Source organism: Arvicola amphibius, chromosome 1 (assembly GCF_903992535.2).
Source record: "Arvicola amphibius chromosome 1, mArvAmp1.2, whole genome shotgun sequence".
NCBI lineage: Eukaryota > Metazoa > Chordata > Mammalia > Rodentia > Cricetidae > Arvicola > Arvicola amphibius.
The window spans coordinates 175,844,034-175,869,328 of NC_052047.1; the positions used below are offsets into that span (position 1 = coordinate 175,844,034).

At 39.5% G+C, this 25,295-nt stretch overlaps 1 long non-coding RNA gene across 2 annotated transcripts in view; it reads left to right on the forward strand.

The window, feature by feature from the left end:
• The first annotated feature begins 1,594 nt into the window (after positions 1-1,594).
• LOC119823219 overlaps positions 1,595-25,295 on the forward strand; it is a 31,266-nt gene continuing 7,565 nt past the window's right edge. The window contains exons 1-3 of one of the 2 annotated variants that reach the window (XR_005286916.1): positions 1,595-1,722; positions 6,330-6,485; positions 10,981-11,098. This is a non-coding gene — a long non-coding RNA (uncharacterized LOC119823219). Of the gene's footprint in view, positions 1,723-1,782; positions 1,862-6,329; positions 6,486-10,980; positions 11,099-25,295 lie in introns of those variants that run through there. The other variant, XR_005286919.1, reaches the window with a different exon arrangement.

Here is a 25,295-nt window from a genome sequence, read left to right on the forward strand (position 1 = left end):
CACAACAATGCCCCCACTCCTGGTACCAACTTCTGTCTTAGTGTTTTTATTGCTGTGAAGAGATATCATGACCACAGAAACACTTATCAAGAAAACCCTTAATTGGGGTTGCTTGCTTATAATTTCAGAGGTTCAACCCATTATCTCCCTGATAGGGAGCATGACAGTGTGCAGGGAGACTTGGTACTGGAAGTAGCTGAGAGTCCTACATCTTGCAGACAACGGAAAGTTGGTTGACACATTGGGTGTTATCCTGAGCATAGAAAATTTCAAACCCTGCCCCCACAGTGACACACTTCTTCCAACAAGGCTATTCCCACTCCAACAAAGCCACACCTCCTAATAGTACCTAATGTGGGAGGGTCTTCTGTTTGAGTTGATATCATTGGTTAATAAAGAAACTGCCTTGGCCCATTTGATAGGCCAGCCCATAGGTGGGTGGATTAGACAGAACAGGATGCTGGGAGTGAGGCAGATGCCTCGGGCAATTGCCATGCCTCTCCTCTCGGAGACAGTCGCCATGAAGCCACACACCAGGTCAGACATGCTGAATCATTCCCGGTAAGCCACCACCACATGGTGCTACACAGATTATTAGAAATGGGTTAATCAGGATGTGAAAGTTAGTCAGTAAGAGGCTAGAGATAATGGGCCAGGCAGTGTTTAAAAGTATACAATTTGTGTGTTGTTATTTCGGGGCATAAGCTAGACAAGCAGCCGGGAGCCGGGCCGGAATGCAGCCCACCGCTCACATCACTACAAGTACTACTATCTATGAAATTATGAGATCTAATCTATGAAATTATGAGATCCAAATTAGATTTAAACTACCAAGCCTGCTTAGCCAGGCACATACTGATGAAGAGTCCCATAGCACTTGTCGGGCATCTCGCACTCTTGGAAATTCTTCTACAAGAAGCAATGAACAGGAGCCCCAGGTTTCTGTGCTGCTTTGATGTTTCTCTGTGACACAACACAGGGAAAACTCAGAGAACAACTTCTCTACCTCTGGATGAACCCCATAGAGCATACAGCAACCCCATGGCTACCACTGATTCCACAGTCATGAAGTGGGTATCTGATGGCCTCTTATATCCTCACAGTAGGATGTTTTCCTCTTTTGTGCATTTTATAATCCATTAGGCAGGTAAGGGAACCACTTTTGTATTATTTAAACAGTGAAAAAATAATACAAAGCACAGTTGTGTCTTTAGCCACAGGCTGATAAACATCAGAAATGAAATATTTTCTGATAGTCAGCATGGCATCTTGCTGTCAGTATACACTGCCTCTATCCTGGTCTGAAGTCTTATTATTCTGTTCAAAAAGAAGAAACATTTAACAAATTCTATGCATGTAGCTTGTCTTCAGCCACAGAGCTAATGCATTATCTCATCTGTCCACACAGAGTTCTGACTTCATTGTGTTCTGCTGGAATCACATTCCAGGGCTTCATGGTCGATATTATGCAATGTCACTTTGCCAGTCTGTGATCTGCCAATTTTCTGGAGCAAGCTTAATTATGTAAATGTAACTGATAATAGATTATTCATTTTAGTCATGCACAACTATTTATTTTTTGTGCATGGCCCTAGGGACTTCAACAAATTCAGTAACAGTTAATTTCACATCCACCCGGGAGACATGGGAGAGGACACAATTCTACAGCAGGTCAGCTGCTCTGAGGGGCAACAAGCTACTTCATGGAAAGTCACATTTGAGGTAAGGCCAGCTATTTCTAGGGAATGCGCCAGCTGTCAGTCCCTATCAGCTGTTTTCAGACTTGGAGGCCATTTCATGGGGTGAAGGTATCATGGCATGGAAAGGCAGATAGGACATTGCTGGAAATGATAATTTGGAGGTAAGAAAAGAAACTTGCTTAAGAGGAAGTTTATTTCCTCGGACCCCTAAACTGTAGGATTTTTCTATTTGTCCTCTTCTGACTTTAGGGATAATAAAAATATGCCTGTAAGGAAAAAAATATGCCACAGAGGCAAATGGAAAGAGATATTCTTGTGTGTTTTGCTCTTCTCTGAATTGTTTAGTGGAAATGATACTATTAATCAGATGTGGGAAGGTCACAACCTCAGAGTTTTCCATTTGTCTTCATGTACACTGCTCTTTTTCTGAGAGTTTGAAAATTCTGACTAGATTTCACTCTGAACCAATATTGTAGTTATTAAGTCACATGTTTCTTTGCACATGTCTTCACCGAATATCTCTAAAATAATTACTTATCTGGATTCGGTTTTTTTTTTTTTTTAATAGAATCAGCTACATTACTTACTATGTGACTTGTTTGACTTTGTGGGATTCTTCTTTTAAATCTCAACTCCCTGTCTATGAGGGTGAAGACCATAGCTGTTCTTCACATTGATTTATAATCTATACCCAACTCCATGCTTGGGAAACGGTAGCCACACAAAAACTATTTTTGAGAAATTTAGCGAATGAATAATAAGTTGTAATGGGAGGTCAGGCTTTACTTTGGTCCTCAGTATCTCACTGAAAATAGGATCGGACTCATCCTATTTCACTAATATACAGCTCTCATTATCTGTAGAATATAACAGTATCCTTTCCAGTGCAGAGTAGTGTCATGTTAGCCACGGTGGCTAGAGTAATTGTTGAAGAACTTTGTCTTGGTCTTTCTCATGCTGACTCACTCTGATTCCCCATTCCACTTCACCGATATCTACTAAAGTGTTGTGAATAGTTTTTTTTAAATGGCTAGTCTATCATAGCTGTTTCCTAAAACATTCTACTTTTTCATAAGGTTATTTAGTGGGGGATTTAGAATTTTGGACTGGTAAAGCCATTCTGAGCTAGTAAAAAGTCAGAGTTGCAGGATTCCTACTCTGATATCTGTTTTGCTTTCATTCCATGAGGTTCAGTCCAATTAAGCTGTCACAATGATATCAGAATACTCCCCACCCCCAGCTGCCTGCTACTGAATTAGATCTGGCTAAGTTAGTAATTTAAGGGTATTTATTTATTCTTTTTTTTTTTTAGGGAGATCACCTACAGTCTGGGAAGAGAGCATGTCCTCAGTTTTCAGTATAATTCCTAAAACTCAGAGAGTCCCAATAAATAGAATTTGTTACTGGGTCAACTCTGAGAGACACATTTTGCCAACATTTCTGATGTGGCAAAATCAGATGGTGGTTAAGTAATAGTACAAAAATACCACAGAACAGTAAGGAAATTATACAAACAATAAGTGGATACAGCATTGTTACACTAAGAAGAGTCTAAATCTGCCTTAGGTTTATCTAGAGAGTCCAGGGGCATGTAATTAGCATAGTAGAATGGAGATAGTTTAGAATATCTTATGCTTTTCAATCTATCAGACTATGAAAACAATGGACTCCAAAGAAATAGAGCTTTCTCCAGAAATCTCATCCCAGCAGAGGAAAAAGGTGCCAGTCAGAGGGGAAACTTTTATCCCTAAATTATAACAACTTCATAGCTCAACTTAATGGATGAGATTGGATCCCAGGCAGTGATGGGTCAGTGGTGGGCAGGACAGTACCCTGACTGTGCTTATTAATGTGTACCTATCACTGGTCCTTTACTTAAACTTTAATCTTACTTCAGACTTAGGGGAGACACTAGATTTTCTGTTCCCCTTCCTAATGTGATCACATTGAATACATCTATTTTATTTTTAGCTTTCCACTGTTAAGATGGATCTTTTAATTGTCTTATTGAATATGAGTGACCGAACCTAGTTTGGGATATAAGCTATGGCCCCCAACTTTGTTATCAATGTCTATGCTCACGCATCAAGAGTCAGGAAGATCAACTTGTCTAAGGACCTTATGTGGACCAGGGCGGCAAGGTCTTGACCTGTTAGCTCAGCAATACATTTAATATAATGAGCACCAGAGGTAGCTGGTCTATGTCTCCTGTTCTTTCCAAATGGGAGTTTTAGTGCAGATATTATGTACTCTCCGATAATTTTATGTTCGTCATAGTGGGATGATTAAACTTATTACTTGACAAGGTACTATAAAACTTGGAATTAAACATAAAAAAAATCATATGTTTCAATCAGTCTGTTTGGAAAAAGTGTGTGTGTTTCTTCTTGTGTAAAGGTCCTAGTACTTAATACATGCATAGCTACAATTTGGTGTCGGTGTAGGGTACTTTCAGTCAGCTGGGAAGCCAAGGCTGGGCTGTAGAAGCCACGTGTTGTTATAGAGCTTAACTATTCTCTTCTGTTTGCGCCATGCTCTTTCCTCCCACCCATTCACTACTCCCCACAGATGCCTTGCTGCTCCAGGAATGACTTGTTAGAACTTGCTAGGATTGTTTTTGGTAAGTTGGCAGGTTTCTGGGGAAAAGACAGCAAGGAAAATGAGTCTAAGTCAGCTCATATTAGATGCTAGGCAAGGTAGAATGTAGCTTTTTCTGGATCCAATTTGCCATTTGTAAGGTCCCACAAAGCTGGATCCTAAATTACTCATTTAATCCCAGTCATATCCCAGTATTGTATTTACCTTCTTGGGCAGATAAATTCTCTGATCTCTTTAGTGTGACTTGGATTTTTATCATGTTCAACTGAGAAAGTTGTCATCTTACCACATCAAAACTCCTGCGCTGAGCCCTTCATCCTATTTTGTTCCCTTCTTGCCATTGACCATAATTGTATATTATTGATTGATAGCATCTATTGATCTCTGAAATTAACTTTTTATGTCTAACTTTATGTTTTTATTGCTTATTTGCTTCTCTCATCCTACACTGTACTAAAATGTAGGCTCTACCTGGTCAGAGGTTTTGTGTTTTAATTTTCCTAAGCTGGGAAAGGATTCTGCATATAACAAGAGCCTCTGAATAAATGCCGACTTATGGACTCACATGAGTATAAAGACCAAGAAATGGCAAAGGGAAAGGATTCTTGGGAGGAAGTCTGTAGTTACGTACCTGTGTTAATTCTCCAAGTAGTTTTTCACTTTACTGGCTGATGTCACAATTTTCTCCCTTTCCCTCCTTCAATTTCATCCCCCAGTCTCAGTTTTAGACAGACATTGTTGTCAGAGCACTTAGATTCACTAACCTAACTGAATAATCTGCCTGTATTTTAAAATTAGGATAATTTTAAAGAACTGGCTTTATTTATGATTTTGCCATTGTAGGAGGAAGATGAAGTCTAGTTTTTCTCCCTCTAGACAACAGTGCTACACTTTATAAAAAAATGGAACAAGGGCTAAGTAGTGCACATGTGTTGAATTAAACTCTCAGGACTATGTGAAATCCTTTTCTGAAAGGCAAGCCTTACCTCCCATCCCATGGCCAGTACCAGTATTCAGGCTTTCTCTTCCTCCATCATGAGATTATTGAGGAAATTTTAACTTTTTAGAGTCTATTGTTTCACTAGGTTTATAGTGAAAGGGAAGTGCCCGTGGGTCTCTAGAACATCTCCTCTCTTGTTGGGATTGTGAAAGTTTCCTCCGGCTCATTTCTAGACATCAATTTTGAGGGATTTGGGGTGATTTTCTGGACATGTATAAAAATTACTGGAATCAATATTATAAACAGAATAGAATTGACAGGCCAGAAGCTATTCAGTTAGTGTCAGGTAACTTTGCATAAGAAATATTGCTTGGGGAAGGTTTGGTGGTTGAAGAGCCTGACAGCAAGTGTCAAGACTGCAGTTCAGGTCACCAGAACTCACATAAATACCAGGTAGGTATTCTGACCTACCTATAATTGTGGTCAAAGAAGATGAAGATAGGGAATTTTGTCAACAAAATCTGGCGAATAAGACTAGACATATCAGAGAGTGCTGGGTTTGAACATGAGATCCTGACTCAAATAAATAATTTCTTGGACTTCCATATGCATGTACACATACCCACACACATGCCTATATGCATACAATCATATATATATATACACATGCACACTATACACACACATACACACACACATACACTCAAAGAAAAGGAAATCTATAACCCCTTGGTATTAGTTATTTTTTGAGGAGAAGGTACATGTAACAAAGTTTTTGTTATTAGCTCTGGGACAGCATCTTGCTAACTCAAACTGTCAATCCTCCTGCTTTGGCTTTCAAGTGCTAGGATTACAAGCATGTAGCAACCAGCACTTCAAGAATGACTTTATTTGATTCTGACAACTTCCCTGGGTCTGAACAACTTTCTACTAAAGACATTCCTAATTAACCATCTTGTGGTTTGGTTTCATTTGTTTTGTCCCTCACTGCCAAGAAGATCTCTCTTCTTTTTGGTCTAATCTGATCCCATGTCAGGGAGAAAGTGACAGATGACTAGCAATCGATGCTAATAAAACCCTCTTTCTACCAGATCCAAGTAACTGAGGACTAGGAGTGACTTTTAAGAAAGGAGTCTAGACTCCTACCCACCAAGGCCCAGAATCCACAAGCAGCCTCCATACACCTGCTACCATCCCCCACCACATCTGTAACCACGTACGCCTTGGCCTGGACTGCCCCTGAAGAGGTAAGTGTCTGGGTCCCAGCTTAGAGGGCTCAGCTCTCTAGGCCCTTGTCCAGAGAGGAACACCCCGTTTCTCTACTCCCATTCATCAGGCCCCAGAGAGCCCAAGCAGCCTCCACACACCTGTGACCATCCTCCACTGCATCTTTGACCACTGGAGCCATGGTCCAGGCTGCCCCTGGAGAGGAGCTTCAGAGCCTTATCAGCATCCACTAGAGGCACAGACCAGCCTGCACCCAGAGGAAGAGCAGCCATCTAAGCCACAGGCCCCACCTTCACAGATTGGAGGAAGAGGAATCTCCTGAAGCCCAGACCCCACCTGCACCCACTGAAGGAAAAAATAGGCAGACAGCAATGTAAGAACACATCCAGCAACATAAAAACCAATATGGCACCACCAAAACCTGGTGGTCCTACAACAGGAAGACCTAAACATCCTAACCCAGAAGAAGCAGAAGATGACCTTCAATATAACTTTGTGAAGAAGAAGTGACAAAAGTTCCTTCTCACCTTCCTGGACCTGGGGGGAGTTGGGAGGACCTTGGACTCAACATAGGGTAGAGAACCCTGATGGCTGTTTGGCCTCAAGAGTGAGGGAGTGGGGGTGTGGGTGGAGGGGAGGGGAGGGAAGGGAAGGGGGAGGAGGAGGGGAGGAGATGGCAATTTTTAATAAAAAATAAATAAACTGGAAAAAAATAAACATATATAACTAAAAAAAAAAGAAAAAAAGAAATGGAGAAAGTGACAAATGAAAAGTTGGAAGAAATCAATAAATCTCTTAAGGAAACCTAAGACAAAATAATAAAACAGGTGGTGCAAACAATGCAAACAATCCAAGACTTGAAAACTGCAATAGAGGTAATAAAGAAAACACACAGTCAGAATTCTGGGATTTGAAAACCTGGGTAAAAGAATGGAGTCTAGTGGCTGGAGAGATAGCTCACCAATGAAGAGGGCTTACTGCTCTTCCAGAGGACCCCAGTCAAGTTAACCAGTGCCCATGTCGGGAGCCTCATAACTGCCTGTAGCTCCAGCTCCGTAATCTGATTGATTCCATTTCCTGGTCCCCATAGACACCTGCACTCATGTGTACATATCTACCCCTAAAGACACTTATGTATGCCCAGTCAAAACTTTTAAATTAAATCTAAAAATTAAATATAACAGACTCTGGGAGAGCTTAGCCTAACTTATTTCTCTCTGTTCTCTGAATAATGCCCCAGCATATCAAAAATGCTACTCTACTGCTTAGGCTATCTTGCAGCATAGCAACAGACAACAGTAGCAAAGTTTTATAAGGACAATGCAAAAACACAACTGATAAGAGCAAATATTTTAACACCAGTCTGCTCAAAGGTACTTGCTATGATCCTTTTCTGTGAATTTGTTTACCTTTGTTTAGAGATGATCAAAAGTGTGATAATGTCTTAGAAGAAGCATTGTAAGAATTCTGCAAAAATGTGACAATTGAGAGCAGTCCAAGTTGATGTGGGAGGGTCTTCTGTTTGTGTTGATTTCATTGGTTAATAAGGAAACTGCCTTAGCCCATTTGATAGGCCAGCCCTTAGGTGGGTGGAGTAGACAGAACACAAGGCTGGGAAGAAGGGAAGTTAGACAGCCGCCATGCCTCTCCTCTCTGAGACAGACGCCATGGAGCTAGCCACCAGGTCAGACATGCTGAATCTTTCCCGGTAAGACACCACCTTGTGGTACTACACACATTACTAAATATGGGTTAAAGCAAGATGTGAGAATTAGCTAATAAGAGGCTACAGATAACGGGCCAGGCAGTGTTTAAAAAAATACAGTGTGTGTGTTGTTATTTTGGGGCATAAGCTAGCCAGGCGGCCGGGAGCTGGGCAGGAATGCACCCCGCCGCTGCCATCACTACACCAAGTTATTTTAGTTGGGTGCAGCATAATAATTAGATTAATAACATCATGTCAACATCGTTTCAGGTCTATTGAGACATACTAGTGTTTTCTCACAGATACATTTGAATTTTGGTTTAAATTTTTAAAATAGCAATGTTTGTCAATAATTGGTTATATTTATGCATGCATCTTCACTTAATTTTATCTTTGAAGTACAAACGGGAGAAAAATTCTCTAAGTAATCACAGCGTGTACATGATTGCATGTTCTCCTTAGGTGACCAATGTTCATATTTTCTATTATTAGGAGGTACTTTTGGAGCGCATAGTGTTTAGACACATCTTTGCTTAGAGCAAACAGTCATGGTACAATTAAGAACGTGAAAACCTGGAAAATTGCTCTGGAGGACACTGTCTTGGTGAAGTTACATTATAAGCCCTACATTTTAGAAGGTTTTCATACTTGGGGAACATAAATACAATTAATAAATTAAGGGGTCTGCAGCAATCAATACCACAGCTACACAAAAGTCTCTCTCCCTCCCCACTCCTTTTCAAATTCGTGGACACTTATCCTTTATTATTGTTATGTGTGTATGCATGTGGTGTGTGTGTGTGTGTGTGTGTGTGTGACAGAGAGGGGGGGGGACAGACAGACAGACAGACAGAGACAGAGAGAGAGAATATATAAATGCAATCTCCTGAGTTTGTTTAGGGCTGCATATGTATATATGTATGTACACACACACGCACACACATGTGCTTGTCACAGGATTAGAAAGCTATTTAGGTGTTTGATCTCTGTGAAAGGATAATTCTCCCTCTTTTATAATTACAAATAATTACAAAATTACTTTTAATTTCCTCATCAGCTGGTGTCCTTGTTCAGATTTCAGTCATATTGTTGTGATTTCATGGGTGGAACTTCCCTAAGACTCAGTTTTTTAAGTAGTCCAAAGCAGAATCATAAGCAATTATCTTAGCAAAACATAAAAGCTTGTTCTGTAAGCCAATTTATTTTGTAAATATTACTAAGAACACTATTTTTAAGGAAGCTTTTTGCTTGTAATTTTATATGAGGACATTAAAAGTGACCTTAGGGAATCCTTTAGATAAATTCACATTTTCAAACATCTTTTATAATATTTAAAATACTTACCACCTAGTGATTCATGTGTATCACAGGATTGATACCCCTATTTTACAGAGCTATAAAATGCTCATTAAAAGATTTAAATCTAAACAGAAATTTTAATGAGCCCTGATTCTGTTAGAAGGCTGACAAAAATAATAGGAAACTTAAGACATTAGACCTTTTATTTTATTTTTTTCTTTTTCAAGACAGGGTTTCTCTGTGGCTTTGGAGCCTGTCCTGGAACTAGCTCTTGTAGACCAGGCTGGTCTCGAACTCACAGAGATCCGCCTGCCTCTGCCTCCCGAGTGCTGGGATTAAAGGCGTGCGCCACCACCGCCCGGCCGACATTAGACCTTTTAAAGCTAATATTTTGAAAATGTTACTAAAAAGCAGTTCTGTATTCTCTGAAAAATCTATCTGCTTTAGATATAAAATGCCTTATAAACATTATTTTGGTTGTTGCCGATCTAATACCATAGAAATCTTTTCTTACAAAAATTACTTTTTATAAGCATTATGTAAATTTATGTGTCGATCCTAGAACAATTATTCATGACACGTATATAATCATTGTATGTCATTATCACAAGCTACACCCCTAAAGTCTCAGAAACATGGCAGCCCAAATGTGAGTTGAGCAAGGACAACACCCATGGTCATGATACAGCAGATGGAGAAAGGCCCATAAGGCCTCAGTCTTACAGAAAGAACTATAGGAAATGGAGGAAAGCTTGGAGCGGAAAAGGTGGTCCTCCCCAGGGAAGAACACTCCAATTAGTTGTCCAGTACCAAATCATCAGCCCTGAAAACATACATAGAAGTAACATTATATATGGACTGGATAGGTGTGCATATGTGTGTGTGTGTGCACATATACATATATACATACAATAACAACTAGTAAAAAAAGAGGTCATGAATTTGAAAGAGAGTGGGGAAGAGTATATGAGAAAGTTTGGAGAGAGGTCAGAGATGGGAGAAATGTAATTATATTATAATCTCAAAAAATAAGAATACAATAATATAATAATTTCTATGAAAATAAAATAAGAAATAGGACAGCCAGAACTGTGACAGCTGAAACAAGCCTATGGAAACTCAGGAACTCTAGGCTGAACACTGTGTAACCTCCATGGGACCGAACTGGGCCCTCCATATATGGGAGAGAGTGGTCAAGCTTGTAATCTGTGAGGCACCCGGCAGTCGGACCATAATCTACCCCTCTATCCCTGATGTATGAACTAGCTTATTGTATCCATTCTTGAGCGATCTCCCACTCGGCCTCATCACTCCCTGGCCTGCTACTGTGCTTTTGTCTTGTGAATAAAACTTGTCACTGCCAACTGCTAGTAGTAGATACTTCAATTCCTTGATTACGTCTCCAGGAACCTAGATCCTCTACTTGTTAGGAAAACTTTTGGAAACATATTTGCTATGATTGTTTGAGAAGAACAATCTGTTTTCTACAAGAATTATCCCTTCTTCTCCAGGGGCATCCTTGTCCTCATCTGGAGTTGGCTGGTCCTGAGAGTGCTACTGTTCTTGGACTCCACAGATGCTCAAGAGGGACGTTAAGCACCATATCTTCACTCTGTATCTTCAGCCAAAGTAAGTATCAGATACTGAATGAAAGCCAGGATGTCAGAGCTTTATCATACATTTTAGTTACTTTGTGGGCCCAAGAGAGGAGTCAATGCTTTTTAGCAAAAACTTCTTCTAAGTGTGTGTTTTGAAATATTTCTTCATTGGGATGAGAAACAAATCACAGATCAGATTAACTGTGGAGTCCAGGCCACACATTCAACTGAGACATATTTTTTTTTTTACCAGATTTCCAAAAAAGAAACAAGGTTTTAAATCTGCACCAGTAGTCAAGCTTTTCTTAAAAAATATAACTCTTGGAATTTCTTGGGGGGACATTATCTATCAAATTCCAGCCACAAAGGAGAGAAAAATGTCACTTTGGAACAGTTTGCATTTTCCCTGTTTTCAGTAAAATCCAATACATCATAGGTCCAATGAAATTTTAAGAGTTTCAAATGTGTCATGGCTGTCAAGACATCAGTCATTTAAATGGAGGTCACTATCCCGAGTGATGACTCAGAGTCAATAGCTCAAAGTGCTTAAAACGTATTCTCCCTCTACTTGGAGCCCTTACAACTCACTAAAACCACACTTTCTTAGCTAAAGGGCAAGGTTTCTCTTGACTACAACTGAAGAATGTTCTAAACTTGGGAAGCAGTCACCCAAACCACAGAGATGTCAGAGAGTGAATTCCTTGCCTATCACTAATGGCTCCAGGCAGGTCTTTTCAATTCCACACTGCCTCGGTTTCCTATTGTAAGAAGAGAGAGTTGCGCTCCTCATGCTTAGTGGTAGATCTAGTTCTAATCCCTAAACAGGGTCATTGCACTCCATGATCAGTGGTGGAATAGATTATAAATATCTTCCTAAGCACTGAGAAATGCTATGTTAGCAAGTAACACAACCCAGAACTTACAAAGTAGGGAGCAGGGTTGCTCATGGCTCTGCTTCCACGTGTCTAAGGGAAGTGGTAGAAAGAGAGCAGTCATGTAGATGGAAGCACTTTCCTCTAAGGCAGGCTGTTCTACACATGTTCTTCTTTAGGATCTTATCAGAAAGATAACATTTTATTTTGTCATGATAAGAAAGAGACAGTAGCAAGTAGTTCAGTTGTATTTCTCCGTGCTTTTCTGCTACTGTTTCTGAATCCCCACTCAGATGAGGGATGGAGAAGTGAGGAAGTCAAAGAGGATATAGGTGTTTCACCTGTGGCAAGGATGTAATGAGGTAGCCATCAGTCTGAGGGAGGAAATGGGTCTCTAACAACCACACTAAAGGACTCGTTTACTTTTCCATTCTGTCCTGGCATTAGTGATCAATACTTCCCAATATGATAATGACCTGCTTGCTCAGGTCAAAGTCATGTTTTGGAGCTTTTGTTAATTGATATGTATTTTTTCTTATAGGGTCATGTTTTCTTATGGATGGGGGGTTGGGGATTTGAGGGAATGTATAGAAGAAACCCTTGCTCCCACTTTTTCAAACCCCCGGTTCTTCAAACAATAGTGTTCAGTTGCTTTAGATATTTAAATGATTCCATCTTGTATATACTGTTGTATCCTAAAACTCCTGTACTAGAATTTGACCTTCTTTAAATCCACACCATTCTAACCAATTTGTAATTCAACCCATTGGTTAAAAACCATGTTACAGCTATTAAGTCCATAATCATTTTCCTAAAACATCCCAAAAGTTCCTGCGAGGGGCATGGCTGAGTTCCCAAGAGAGGCAGTCCCAGGGGTTATGGAATGGGTACCGTAGCTTAAAGATGCATGAAGTAAAAGGCCATAGAATCATGGTGAGAGTGTGTGTACGTTTGTGTGTGGAAAGAACTGAGAAGGAGTAGTGGTTTCTAAGGTTGAATTTTGAGAATCTGATGAAATACGCATAACAAAATTTACTACTCTAGCAATTTTAAGCATACAATTTGGTGCATTCATTCACAGAATTTTTAAAAAATTGTTATAACCTTCTGTTTCTAGAACCTTTTTTTTTATCATTTTTCACAGAGAACCTTTACCATAATGGCTTGTTTTCTTTTTCTCTCAGTTCCTGGTACATTTTACTTTCTGTCTCCAAGAAGTTTCCTCTTCTAGGAACCTCATCAGAGGAGACTCATGCAGTGTTTGTCCTTTGGTGTCTGGCTTATTCCACGTAGCACAGTGTTTCCAAGGAGCATTCATAATGAAAGGGGTGTCAGCATGCTGTTCATTTTGTATGGCTGAATATGTCAACTGCAAGTGTGTGCTGCGTTTAGTTTGGGCATTCATTTGTGGGTGGCCACTTCCATTATTTTGTTTTTGTTACTGAATGTTTGTGGATATATAAGTTTTGCAAGCTTTCAACTTCTTTTGGGCATATACTCAGGAACAAAGTCTCTGGATAATATTTAAGTCTATGCTTAACCTTATAGTGATCACAAAACTGTATAGTATTTGTGCTATTTTACATTTCCAAAAGCAGTGTATGAGATTTCTATTTTCTTTGTTTCCATTAACTTTTGATGTTTTCTGCTTGGCAAAATAGAGCCATCTTAATTATATCACGTGGTATCTCCTACCCATGCTGTTGTAGTTTTGCTAGAGAGAAGCAAAGCATGGGGAGTGCCACTTTTTATGCCAATGTGCTTACAGACTATAGTCGAGAAGATGAAAATTCTATTTCACAGTTCTGATGCACTGTAGGGACAAGTTACTTACCTTCAGCTTAACTGTTTTCTTTTCTTCTTCTTTTTTGAATCAACATGGTCAGAACACTTAGATTAAGTAAATCACCTAGGGAATATTGGCTGCACTGTCTTGGTTATTTGGGACACATGTAGAATGGTGAACCATGTTCCTTGCGTACTTAATCAATTTTAGAAAATGCAATGGGCTGCATCTTATCTTAAAGAAGCTAAATATTTTAGGTCCTGTCTGAAATCTTCTGCTTAAAAGACATTCCCTTCAAAATATTGGCTGATTCATTTGTCAACCGGATAGAAGTCTGACTTTCTGAACCTAGGATTTCAGATGAGGAGAAAGGAGAGCTGAGTTCCTGCTATTATATAGGGCAAATTTATGCACAAATCTAGCCAAGATAATGGAAAACTACTGGCCATTATTTTACTGATCTTTCATTAGTTTTGTGTTTGTGTGCAAAAGATTCTATAAGTTATTTGAAAATACCTTACTTTACCTTATACCTTGCATAAGTTATCATGGCTTCATTAACTTGAATCTTAACATTTCCCATGATGCAGAGTGACTAGAGGTACCCTTTCTGAAAGAGCCAAGTTTTTCCATTGAGATAAAGCCTGACTGTGTCCTGACTCCCCTTCATTTTAATTAGTTTCTTATCATTTCATAACACATTGGGCTAGGTGTTCTTTTATATAAAGTTGATATTTAATCTAAATGATCTCAGAGAAATCTCAGAAGACAATTTGACATGTCATGTAATTATTGCAGAAGGGAAAGATTACAGATCGAGTACAACCCAACTGTTCTGGCTAGTCCTATGTCAACTTGACACACAAACTAGAGTCATCTAAAAGGAGGGAAACTTAACTGAGCAAATGTCTCCACAAGATCCAGCTGTAAGGCATTTTCTTAATTGGTTATTGATGGGAGTGGGTGTAGCCCATTGTGGGTGGTGCCATCCTGTGTTTTATAAGAAAACAAGCTGAATGAGTCATGTGGAGCAAGCCAGTAAGCAGCACTCCTCAATGGCCTCTGCGTCAGTTCCTGCCTCCATGTTCCTGACTTCCTTTGGTGATGAACACCAATGTGGAAGTATAAGTCAAACAAACCATTTCTTCCTCAACTTGCTTTTTCTTCATGGCCTTTCATTGCAGCCATTGAAACTCTAAGACACCAATGAAATAACTTTGCAGGGTTCAAATTTATTTTAAATTAGTTTTATTTAACAATTTCACATAGCAAGACACCTCCTTTGTGGTCTTGATTTTTTTTTTAATGAAAGGAATGAGAGGAAATAACATAACCCGAAAATTAGCTTTTCCGTGAATGGCATTTTAAAATGGTGGTGAAAATATTTTGATTCAATTGGCTGTCAAATATTCATGGTTAAGACAATCTTGACAATGCTGTTTGGCTCTTGGAATATGAATTCTTTTTACTATGTAAGGGGGAAGATAGGAGGAATTGCAAGTATATCTCTATGTACTGCCTATCTTTAGAACAGCAGTGAGAGATACACCCATTTCAGGGTTCTCATACGTCATCAGGTGGCCCCAACTCCTCTTCTATGTCACCTGCTGGTTATGTTACACAGCTTCACGTTTATATAGCAAGAGGAGGGCATCCAGTCAAAAGCATCAACATTCTTTAAGTCTTCTAGACACACATGTGTCTACTGTACTCTACAAAATAAGGATTTAAAACAGCTGTGTCAGAATAGATGGTGGCTGCAATGACCGACTCTGCCTTTGAAGATGCAATTCTTTTCCATACTCGTAAGGAATCTGTTGCTCCATTCTCAACCACCGGCAATAATTTTAGTATTATTGTCAACTACAAAATGAGAAAATAAAGTCCTGTAAATCATTTGTCAAGATTAACTAAACTATATCTATCTATCTATCTATCTATCTATCTATCTATCTATCTATCTATCTATCTATCTATCTATCTATGTATCTATCTATGTATCTATCTATGTATCTATCTATGTATCTATGTATCTATGTATGTATGTATGTATGTATGTATATATGTATGTATGTATGTATGTATCTATCTATCTATCTATCTATCTATCTATCTATCTATCTATCTATCTATCTACCCACAACAGTTTCTACACGTTTTAACATTGGTGACTGGGAGAGTTTTTCCGGTCATAAATTGATGGGCACTGTTTCTGAAGACTTTGCAGGAACTTCATGTTTCCTAGGGGATTTGTGTGCACAGGTTAGGAGTCATGAGTTAGTCCCAGCGTAAACACCAGATGAAATACAAAATGAGTCATGGAGGTGCCGAGGGCCTAGCTCATTAGAAGCTGATGCCTGGTTCACATGGGACCTGTGGCTTCTCAGTGAAAAGTTTTGATGAACTTCATGACAAGCAGTTTGATTTTATTGTTGAGGAGCAGACTTATCTGGTGAACTAGAAATGACACTGCCTGTCGAAAAACTGGAGGGCAGCTGTGTCTCTTTCCCAGGCACACAAAGAGTACTTGGTAGAATGTGTTTTCTAGCAGTCCCTTGCCCGTTTGATTTTACTTCCTTACTGTTGAGTTCCCTTTCTTTGTTCTAAGGTACGTGGCTACCTTTCATGTGTCTTTGAAAGGTAATTTGTAAGTTTTATTGGTAAAATAACTAGATATCAATAAACAAAGCCAAGTGCCTAATGCTAACAGCATGACAAATTGACAAAGTCAAAGGTACCAATTTCAGGATCTTTTAAAATAAGATCTATAACCATTTAAATCTTGCACTGGGCTTTCTCTGATCTTACAAGCTTCTATTTTATTTACAAAGTTGAAGACAAGTATGATTTAGCTAGAAAAATCACAGGAATGACAGGAGAGTTGGGTTTCTTTCAGCTTAATTATTAACTAGCTAAAGTTTTTGGTCCAGAGTTTCATACATACATTTTCTTACTTTCATTATAAATGGTTGATCACCCACTTCAGAAAAAAAAAAAGTAAAACATCATGCCTCTTTACGAAAAGTCATTCTTCTTTGCGGAAGTAAAGTGTGAAGCTCCATGTGTAATACAAAGGGTAGACAGGGGCTGTGATGATGGACAGCCTCTGTCTCCCACTCATAAACACATCGCAACCTCAATGTCTGATGCCGTCTGAGGAAAGTGACTCATATTTGTTCGCACGCATGTGTATACACATGCACACGTATATACGCACGCATGCGCGCACATGCGCGAGCACACACACGTTTCTTTACTTTTGCATTTTGTTGTTTATCGTGTGTGTGTGTGTGTGTGTGTGTGTGTGTGTGTGTATGCATGCGCGCGCGCGCGTGCATTAGGAAGAAGTCAGGAAGATCTGCCAGAACCAGTTCTTTCCTTTGGCCATGTGTGTCTCAGGGAATCAGGTCATCAGGCTTGGCAGCAAGTGCTCACCAGCTTAGATATCTAACTGGCCCCCTTTGCTTGTTTTGAAAAGCTTTTTAACCCTTGGGTGCCGGTCGGTGACTGTGAAGGTCTTTGGTTGCACTGACAGTCTGGAGATAGCTGCATAGTTTAGCGCTGTTCGCCTCTTTGAGCATGGGCGAGCATGAAGAACGAAATGACAGTCCAAGTTGTAAGCTGAAGAGGAGCACAGGCACGGATGAGAAACCTTTTAAGAATTCACGGGCAGCCTCCTGCACCAGGCGTATCTGCAGGTAGCTGGGGAGCAGCAGTAGCTGAGAGAATGACCTGAGAGACAGTCCTGGGGAAGGGCCTGCCCTTTCTGGGTTCTGATTTGAGCTGCCTGTGAATATAACTAGCAAAAATCCCAAACAGTGACAGTGGTAATAAATAGCTCCCTTTTCCCCAGCTTCCCTTTCTTTCTTCCTAGACCCCTAGGCATTCAGCCTACTTTCAGCTCCTTTGACAGCATCCTCATTATATTCTACCTATCATTCAAGCGCAGTTCAAATGCCATTCCCTCCTGGACGCCCTCTGCTTTTCAGCTGGAGTCCTCTGTGCTCTATCCATGCTTTGCGTGGGCTTCACCTGGCAGGTTGCCTTCTACCAAGAGCTACATTTACTCTAGATTTGGTCTGGTTTTCCTGAAGGACATCAAGCTGTTTGAGAGGGACTGCTTCTTTTCTCTTTTACATCTACCTATCAGTGCCCAATGTAAGTATCAGTCAATGCTCACGAGATGAATGATCACACCTACGGTTTCTTTTCTTTAGGTGGAAACAGGCTCAACTGTGGCTATTCCATCTACCAGCTCTGAGTCTTGGTATGAACTGCACAGCTCTTTGAGCTATCCTGTTTTGTTATGCGTTAAGTCTGTTTTTACCCCTTTCCATTTTCTTAAGGATTATGCACCGTTCTCAGCATAATTAAAGCTAGTGAGGGTGAGCACTTAATGAATGCTTGTGGCTTTATGCTGAATTACACGTGTACCCCACACCCAGAATGCATTCTGGCAGGCTAATGCCAAAAAAGGCTTTGTAGGCAGCAGCTTTATGATGGACTGACAAAAGCTGGAAACCAGCAATCAGCATTTTAGATTTAGAGGGATGTGGAGATGAGGTGGCCGAGGCTGGAAGGCAGCAACTGAGCGCTAATTATGAAGAGAATGCTCCAGATAAACAGATGTCACAGTGAGGACCAGTTGTGCTGGCTATCTCAGATTGACAGATTTGTTTCAGAGAGAGAAGAAGAGGGAGTGGGAGGGAGGAATAGGAGACAACAATGGAAAGGGGAAATATTCTTGTGGCACCTCCTAGGGTTTGTGGTGTAGAAAAGATTAGGCAGTTTCTATATGTAGATAAATGACCTGGGAGCTGAAAAATTTGGAGGCTCGGGGATATGCTTGAGACAGGGGATTCACACCAAGTCTTATTGGAAAGGGCCGCATTTACCTTAAGCTTAGGAGGGGCTGGATCTTATAGTCTCAAGGCAACAAAAACTCATTTGTTAAAAAAAATTCAAGTGCAGGTTGGTGAGTGAGCTGTAGATTGGTAATACCACCTATTTTTAAAAATTCCTCACAATACAAATGTAAAGAACTGATTTTCACTTCAAAGAGAATAGTTTACTCTGTATTCAAAGGTGAGTGATCATGGCTCAGACATACAGAATTAACTTATCCCAAATATTATGTTGTAACACTAACACTTTTGTGAGATTTTAAAAATAGCAACAGAACAAAGAAAGTGAAAACGCAGGGCACTTTTCAAACACCCTGATGGAAGCACTGTATTAGGCGGGTGACAGCACAGCAGGGAAGTCAGTTACAGCTTTCAGACATCACCTGAGAACACTCCTAGCCTTCAGGTTGGTGGAACTTCGTGACCTGATTGTAGATGTTAAAAGGACTTCCATAATATTCACAGGCATGGGTGATAGGCCAAACGCATTGAATGGCTGCTAAATAATTTGACAAAAGTCCTGCAACATTTCCACCTTCCATTGCCATAGAGGTTCTGATCATTAATCAATCAGCCCTCTAGAATCTTTGACAGGTTTGTAACACCTTTCTGTCCAATACTCCAGTTCACAGAACAACCATACACAATGAAGTGATGCTTCAATAAATAAAGGAAGGATTTGAGGATTAGGAAGTGAAAGATCTGAACCAATTTTCAGAAAGTCCCTTGCATCTAATTGACTGGCTATAGCTCATCCTATCGAGACATACATACGATCACATCTTAGAACCTTTAGAATCGGTGTCGGTTTTAGACAATGCTGTCTCCCATTCTTTTTGGTTGGAGCCTAGTAATGAAACTCACTTAAATCTTTACATGCATAAACTCCAAAATACCAGTATTAAAACTGCAAAATGAGCCAGCACCTTAGTATCCACTAAGATACTAAGTATCATCAAGAGATGAGAGAGAATGTAGATTACTATTTAGGGAAATCCAGGTGCTGTGATCATGAGAGGTAGAAAAATGTTCAGTGACCTAGGGGAAAAACTATCGGAAAGAGCCAGGTTTGAGCAGGAAGACATTTGTGAGCGTTTTATTCACTGGTCCTTGTCATGTGTATAAAGATCCTTTATATGTATAAAGATAATAATGCTTATATCACAGTCTCATTCAGCCGAGATCAAACAGGAAACTAATTATGGAATAAGAAAACATGGATAGGAGGACAGGCCCACTCAGGAATGTCAATAAAAGAAGCTTCCCCTGCTAGACTGATGGGGCAGCTCTTACTAGAATCTGGAGGGGAGCTTTGAAGCAAGGCCTTTAACTGAAAGAGGAGAAGACACACAACCGTGCAAATTATAGAAAGTATCACTCTCACCTGTTACTTGAGTTCACTTCTTCTCAAACCCAATCAGAAAGTAGGAATCAAACAACCCACTGATAGAATCCATAAGTCCTTAAACATTTGATCACAGAATTCGTTTACACCCTTACAATTTGAGGGGAGAGATGTGTAGCAGGTGAAAATGCTTGCTGAGCAAGTATGAGGACTGGAGTTCTGATGCCCAGTACTGACATTAGTGCTGAGTGGGCATGCTGGCTCCCCTGTAATCACATTATGTGGGACAGGGAGACAGAATGTCCAGAGAAAGCTGGTGAGCTAGAGAAGCTGGGTTGTGGGTCCAAGGGAGAGACCCATTGCCTGCATACAAAGTCTGCAGCACATGATCTTTGGGTGACACCCGTTGATTTCTTTTGTATATTCAGATCTCCCATACATGATTTTGAGTCTTCAAGGTTTGGTCATCTGGATAATAGTAGTTTAATGAATTATGTACTTCTACCAAATATTGACTCATTTGACGGTGCAAAAATCACAATCCCTAATTCAAATTGCCACAAGAAAAAAAAATCACAATCCCTAATAAAAGTTTTCAAAAATCCTATTGCTTGTTTAAAAGCATAAATTATACTAATGGAAACAAATATCGTCAGCTGTTTTTCTTGAAGTGACAAACTCATGTTAGCTTTTGATGAAAGATCTGCCAAACCCTCATTCTTCATAATCATAGTTTTCAAATACCAGTCCATGAGAAAAGCAGGTAGTTTGGCATGCAGCTCAAAGGGATAGCAGTAAGAGCTTTGGGGAGAAAGTAAATATCTGATTTTTTAAATGTGGCAGAAATGCTTTCTTTAGATACACATCGTATTGCCTGCAATAAAAAGGCAGGTACTCGGGGGCTAACGCTAGTCTTTCTGCTAAATTGTGGACATCATAAGCTGACATAGATTTTCTTTACAGACTTTGCATTGAAAAGAATGCAATGACTGTAATACTACTTGGGTACAACCATACTAGCCTGAACACAGCATCTTGCCTGTAACTCAGCTTGGTAACATTGTCTTAATGCCTGCTGAGGCCACAGCTGTGCTCAGCCTTGCTTTTGCAGTCAGAACCACTTACTCATTTAAAAGGTTGTGTGACTTTAAGTGCCTCATAGAGGGCCAAAGGTCTGAGAAAGACCCTGAGGACTAGAAATGTAGTCCTTTCAGGTCAGCCCCTTGTGGCAGACATAGTATGCAGATAAGTGAGGGCAGATTTTTGGGTAGAAGTGGGTAAGAAAAAAAATCAACAAAACAAAATTTGGACCAATGCTTTACCTTAACATCACAGTTATATATTTTAAGGAGTATTTACCAAAGTGTAGGTATGGCTTCCTTTTCCTTCTTGAATGGTAGATACAGGCTCCACAGGGAATGACCAGGAGGAAGAAAGGAGTCACATGTCACAGGAGCTGTGTGCATCTGATTCCATGGTAGGATAGACATTCCAGTAGGACCAGGAGAGCTGGAGGCTCAGAGACAAAGCTCTTCCTCTCTGGGTAGCTGTACTGAATGTCAAAGGGAATCTTGGCTATCTAAATATCTATAGCCAAAGGATTTCCTTTCTGATAGATGTAGTCATCTTTTAAACTTGTGGATAAACAAAAGAACGTGAGACTGAATAAACTTTAATACCGCATATGGCACCATGCTTTCTTCAGGTGTCTGTGCTACCAATTTCTCTTCTGTTTTATTTTGTTGGAGAAAGGCTTTCTTTGTGCGACAGTTCTAGCTGTGCCGGCATCTGCTTTGTAGACCAGTCTTGCCTAGAACTCACAGAAATCCTCCTGCCTCTGCCTCTCAAGTGCTGTGATTAAAAGCATGCACCACCACGGCAGTGCTACTAACTCTAATGTGATTGTTTCGGATTTCAACGTTACAAAGCAGATTTATTTTCTTCATCTCTAATGTTTCTTCCTCCAGACAGAGTCAGATCACTGTCACTTCTGTATTCAACACTCCGTGTACTTACACACTTAATGAAAAGACCTCTGCAAGGCCGTGTCTTCTGTTCCTCCTCTGTATCTGCCTAGGCAGCCCTTCTTTCTTCCGTGGTTCAGCATCATTTGTAAACTGCAATTCCTTGGGTTTAAACTTTTAAAAAAAATGGTAATTTAGAAGTTGGTCTTCATTTAGAGGGGATTAGAGCTTCAGTAGATATTGGACTTTCTTATTTGTTTCTATAAATTTTTAACAACCCCAACTGGCAATAAATTCTGTGGAGAACACAATATAATACAACTAATCCTGTTCATCTCACATTGCTTTACAGAGTTGAGACTAGCAATAAATCCTTTTAAGTATAAATCAGGAGAGACATTAGCCATTTTTCTGTAAGGATGTATCTTATTACTTGACTTGGCTGAAATAAATTAGAACTGAAGTATTACATTTGAAATTTCATTTCAGTTCTGGCTGATAGTCCACTGCTGATCTCCCCTTATCCATCCTTTTCTGTTCTCTAAACAATTTTATTTTTCTATCTATCTATCTATCTATCTATCTATCTATCTATCTATCTATCTATCATCTGTCAGTCTGACCATCATCCATCCATTCATCTGCTAAATCTTAATGTCTGGCAATCATAACATTTTGAAATAAATCAATACAGAGCATTGTGACAACATTTTGAAGGGACAAAATAAAAATTGATTCTTGATTTATAAAAACTTTTAGTTTAGTCTAAAGAATAAATCAAGATCATACATATTATGTAGTTAAGGGTGGGTGTGATAGACTAAAGGCAGGGGCTCAACAGTTTGGATTTTATGCTTGTGTTTAGCATCTCTACTGGTATAGCCCTAGTCATTAAGACCATTATCTCCATGGTCTCCCTTAATCCTAGGTTTTGTATCTGCAAAAGAGGTAAACCAATTAGAATTGTAATACTTGTTTAGTCAGTGAAATGCTTTGTCTTATTTAAGATGATAATTTATGCTTAAAGATATATACAGGCAATGACCATATTGAACCTTAAGTCATTGTTAAACAGAATAAGACAAGAACATACTGGGGTAAAGAGAAAACACCGAAAATGTATTAGTGGATTGAAAAGTTGTCCACAGAAAAATGTATGACCACTGACTGGGACATAAGGAGACCAAGTCTAAGTTGAGTTGACTGTTATCATTGGTGTGCAGTCTTCCCATGCAACTCCATTCAGGGTTGGGCTATTTGGAGTAAAAGTTGCAGCTAGGTTGAAAAATTATCTCAAAAGCAAGTTGGTAGAACCTGGGGAGTCAAGAACTAGCTGTTTATAATTAAAAGGCTATGGAACAGTAAAAGAGGCTGACAAAATTTCCACCTATTGAAATCCCCTCAATTATTTAGTCATTTCTCTAATGATATACAACTTGAAAAGTCAGGCTTTAAAGATTTTTCACCCCTACTCCAACACCTTTTCTTATTCATATATAAATAGGGACTTACTCTTATTGATGAATGGGATCTTTTCAAATGCTTGGTAGCCTTCAATGGCATATTCTGGAGACTTCAAACTGGGGATATCTTGAGGATGAAGCAATGTATCCATGGTTAACAGTACAAGTTTCTCTTTCATAGGAATAGAGTTCAAATAATCCATATCATCTCTTAAAACAATTTACTATAACTCCAGGTCCAGCATATCTGACACCCTTTTCTGGATTCTTTGGCCAACTGTACACATGTGTACACAAACATATCAAGACACATGCATATACACAGTAATAACATAAAATAATTTTTAAAAAAATCTTTAAAATGCAGCTTTTTTATAATTCTATTTTAACAGACAATTATAAGTTGTTAGCTGTTATAACTTTACCTTTTTACAAAAATAAGAAAGAAAAAGGAAAAAGAGAAAGACCCAGGAGTCCAGCAGCTTGTAGTCCAGGTGACCAGAGGGCAACCACTGTAACTGGTTTTTAAAAACAACAAATGGCACAGTGGTCATATTTTCTAGTTGAAAAATTGACTTGCTTTTGCCTGGAGAAATAAACAAATTAGCTGATTTTTTAAAAAACAAAATTGCCATTCAACCCATTTAACCATGCTTAACTACCAGATAAAAGACACAGGAGTGTTTTGCAAACTGGTGAGATGGCTCATGAGGTGAAAGTGCTTGGCACACAAACCTGATGATATTAGTTCAAACCCTGAGACCTACACTGGAAGGTGAGAACCAACTCTAGAGTTGTCACCTGACCTCCACATGTGCATCGTGGAATGTGAGTGCCGTACTCACACATCATACACATGTAAACAATAATAAGTAATTAACAATGGAAAAGAGTTTTTTGAGGGCTTTCTTCCCTGAACTGATGTGAAATTTCCCCTCTGTATGCTGTGATTACCATTAATGAATAAAGAAACTGCTTTGGCTGTATAGCAGGGCAGAATGTAGGTAGGTGGGGGAAAACTAAACTGAATGCTGGGAGAAAAAAGGTGGAGTAAGGGAGAAGCCATGTAGCCCTACCAGAGAGATGCCAGCCATGTGGTGATACACAGATTGCTAGAAATGGGTTACATTAATATGTAAGAGTTAGCCAATAAGAAGCTAGAGCTAATGGGCCAAGCAGTGTTTTAAATTAAATAATATAGTTTTTGTGTGGTTATTTTGGGCCTGAGCTGCCGAGCAACCAGGAACAAACAAGCAGGCCTCCTCCCAACACTGAACCAAATTTTTGTAGAGTATGAATTAGGCAGCATGTAGGGGTAAATTATTTAAAAGAACCTATTCTCTGTAGAAAAAATTTTTTTTTATCCAGAACTTTTGGTCTTTTTACTTAAATTAATTCTTTGTGGATTTCACATCATGCATTCTGATCCTTCTTACCTTCTTGTCCCCTTGAATCCACCCTCTGCTCTTGCAACCTCTCCCACAAACAAAACCAAATTTAAAAGAAAAACCAAAAACCAAACCAAAAGCAACAAAAGAAGAAGAATCTTGTCTTGGAAGCCATAGTGTGCTCATTGAACCACATCATTTACACTTTATTCTATTTACCTTTAATTGCAAGCCCTCTTGTTTCTGCTACACCACTGGTAATGGGCTCTTATTTGGGTTCCTTTTGGATATACTGTTGTCTTATGTCATGGAGACTGTGGTGTTTTGGATCTGTACGTTCATCTCCTTCACATGCTCCAACAGTTCATAGTAGCCACTAGTTTCCACCAAACCAAAAGCTGAGAATGTCGTCACACTTCTCTGGCACCTGTAAAAGGACTTCATCTCTTGGTGGTCACCTGCCTATCTGATGTGTCCACCAATGTTTTTGAAAAATACCTCCTTTT